This window comes from Triticum aestivum, chromosome 2B (assembly GCF_018294505.1).
Source record: "Triticum aestivum cultivar Chinese Spring chromosome 2B, IWGSC CS RefSeq v2.1, whole genome shotgun sequence".
Classification (NCBI taxonomy): Eukaryota; Viridiplantae; Streptophyta; class Magnoliopsida; order Poales; family Poaceae; genus Triticum; species Triticum aestivum.
In genome coordinates, this window is record NC_057798.1 from 112866935 (window position 1) to 112869984 (window position 3050).

General features: G+C 43.9%; 1 long non-coding RNA gene across 1 annotated transcript; it reads right to left on the reverse strand.

Annotated features, from left to right (window-relative positions):
- Positions 1-993: 993 nt before the first annotated feature.
- On the reverse strand, positions 994-3050 carry LOC123040702 (uncharacterized). Its single transcript, XR_006418230.1, has 4 exons — positions 1509-3050; positions 1301-1412; positions 1165-1204; positions 994-1050 (listed from the first exon to the last, which is right to left on the reverse strand). It is a non-coding gene; the product is annotated as an uncharacterized lncRNA (long non-coding RNA).

Here is a 3050-nt window from a genome sequence, read left to right on the forward strand (position 1 = left end):
ACCAAAAGTGATAACTGAAATAAAAGAGAAGATATGCGTAAGATGTCAGTATACCTAGCGTGTATCCAGTGCGTCGTAGTTCAGCTGCTCAAGCTAGATATAATTACTTAGTTATGCATTAATACTGAAATAAATTTCAAAGAAGATTTAATCAAATTTTATTGCACCAGCACATATAAATACATAAAAGACAAACTTGAATTCTCTTTGAAAACATAACATCCGTTCAATCGGCAACAACCATGTTTTCTGCAACACTATTGGAAAAGTTGAACAATAACAATACCCATGATTGACATGCTCGCTTCTTGTGTTGTTGTTTTTCATCTGACACAGAGCTATTGCAAGTTCGAACTATCTCTACCACTGTTGTGAAACCTTATTCAACAACCAAAAAGAAATGTCCTAAATTTAAGCCCAGCTAGAGCGATTAGTTTTTTTTTATCTCTAGGAAATATATACAAAGGGCTAGACGTTCTAAAGAAAGACAGTTACACGAACCTGTAGCAAACATTGCTTTTTGCTTAATCTTTTTGTCATACCTCGGAACTGTTATAAGCAAAATGAGTATTTATGAGGTCCAGGGAAATAAAATGGAACCGGTGTTTATGTTCTTGAGGCCAGCTTATAAGGTTCAATCATATCCGCTCCACGGTTGCCGTGCCATGACATGGTGAAAATAGATACTGAGTTTGTACGCAGGTACTCATGAATTAGAGAGCAAAAACAATCGTACCTAATTTATAATCTTCATGTAGTACTACTGCAACTCATAACTCAAAAAGGACCACATGATTTAGATAAAGATAACCTATACGATGTGTAAAAGTAAATTTCCTCCATAAATATTTTCATTACCTCATATATCACAATGTTTTCACCTGCAACTGCATCTATCAGTTCAGGAGAAAATTCACAGATTCAATGAAATATTGTCTGGGGTTGAGTGGAAGACTTAAGAGAAACAAAGCTTGCAAATTTGTAGGAATGATTGTCTAGTTACCTTGTAGAAGGAGATTTCACATCAACATCAGAGGAGGAGAGGATGTACTGCATAACCAGAAGAGGATTTTCAGCTACAGATAAGCATTGCCGAAGATTTTTTTTCTAAGATATTGTGACTGTGCAACGCAACATTCAGAAATGAAATCGGCAGTATTGTACCTTCCACGGAGTTAACCGGTTTCCTATCGTGGCCTTCTGCCTACAATCCCAAACACAGACATGTCAACATTCTGCTATTGTTACTCTCTCAACAGGTACACATTATTTGACAGGTTACAATGTATCCTCCACTTACAGATTTCAATCCAAGATATCATTGCTCTGGACGGCTATGGTGTCCTCGAGCTGCAGTATCCTGGACATGATGGTCATCACGCGCTCCCAAACCTCCAGTGTGCTGCACGAACCTGCCAACAATAAGCACCACCAAAATGAGCCGACACCGCCGTCCCCATGGGCAACCGGCAAACGGACACAAGACGGCCGGCAAATAGACGGCGAACCTCACGACGGTGCCCTTGGTGAATCATGGTGCGCCGGCCTCCAGATCCGGCTGGAGCAGGATGGTGTAGCTTCCATTGGCGATCTGCTCTTGAGTTGCCTTGAGGTCTCGGCATGCTGGAGGCGATCTTCTCCTTCCTCCCATTGGTTATCACAACCAAATCACAAAATAGTAATGAATATGCAAAGTAAATAAGAGAAATGCATAGATGTTTAGTAAACCTGGTTAGATAATTGATTCTTGAATTTGTATGGGTGAGGTTTCCCCTCAAAGTTAAATGCACAAGATACTTAGCATCAATTCCTATGACAAAACTGAATCGCCTTCCAAGTTCCTTTCTCTATTATAAACTAAACAAAAACGTTTATTCTTTTTTGTTCTGCTCAATCCAGTAAAAGTCTAAAAGAGAAAGAATTCAATTAAAAACGTATCACCAACATACAATGTGCACTTCGAAAAGCAATTAAACCATACATAAAATAAATAAGAGAATTCTGAATTTATTTGGAATACCTAGGACAAGTAGAAAAAATATGTATACTATGGAACTCACATATTAAATCCAGTGTATCTACCATAACCATAGCCATGTCTTGGGTTATTCTCGCATGGGGAAAGGCCTCCATCTCTAGCCTAGGCATATTGGAACGGGGAAAGGCTGGTTGTACCTGTAGGCTGTAGGCAAGGCATGGATGTGCGGAAGCCATCTAGGACGGCAATCGCACCGCACATGTGGACGCTGAATCTGGTGGCACCACCGGCGGACGATATGGCTAGATATGAATATGATAGACGATGCCACATGAGGTTGAGGTCGCGGGAGAATCTGGTGGCGCCGCCGGTGGACAATATGGCTGGATGTGCTGGACGCTGCCACTGGAGATTGAGGTCGGGGGACGGCTCTGCCGCTCGAGGTCAATGTTAGTGAAGCGTGACGACCTGCTTGATGGGGAGGAACAGAAAGGAATTGAGGTCGACGCCGGAGGCCTGGGTCGGTGACAGCGGCGGGAATCGAGATGGGCCCGCAGGCACCACCCAGTCGCGATGGATGCGGTCTGGATCCATAAGCGCGGCGACAAGCCGCCGGATCCGGCGCCGACTCCTTCACCCGCCGGCGGTCAAGCGCGTGCGGGCGCAAGCCCTGCAGGCGGACAGAAGAGAAGACGTCGGGGAGAGGAGTTTTTTTTAGTTGGGGAGAGGAGGAGTCGAGGCAGAGAGATTGGCATCACGAGTCGAGGCGGAGATATGGGCCGGGAAACCAAATATCAGCCCAGTTAACCACAGTGGGCCAAAAAAGCTACGGGAATAGCTGCCCTTTAGGACGGCCAGCCCGCCTTGCGAGAAAAATCATATTGAAGGAAGATCTATCGGCTAGGGACGTTTAGCACATGAAATCGAACGGCTAGAAATGCTAATGGGCTGAGAGGGCTGGGAGGGTGCTCGGTTTTAATATATCTAAATGTCTCGGTTATTGATCTCAGATAAAAACAGGATATATTTACCAAAGTACTTTTGGTTCACTTACGGCTCGATTGAGGGCTGG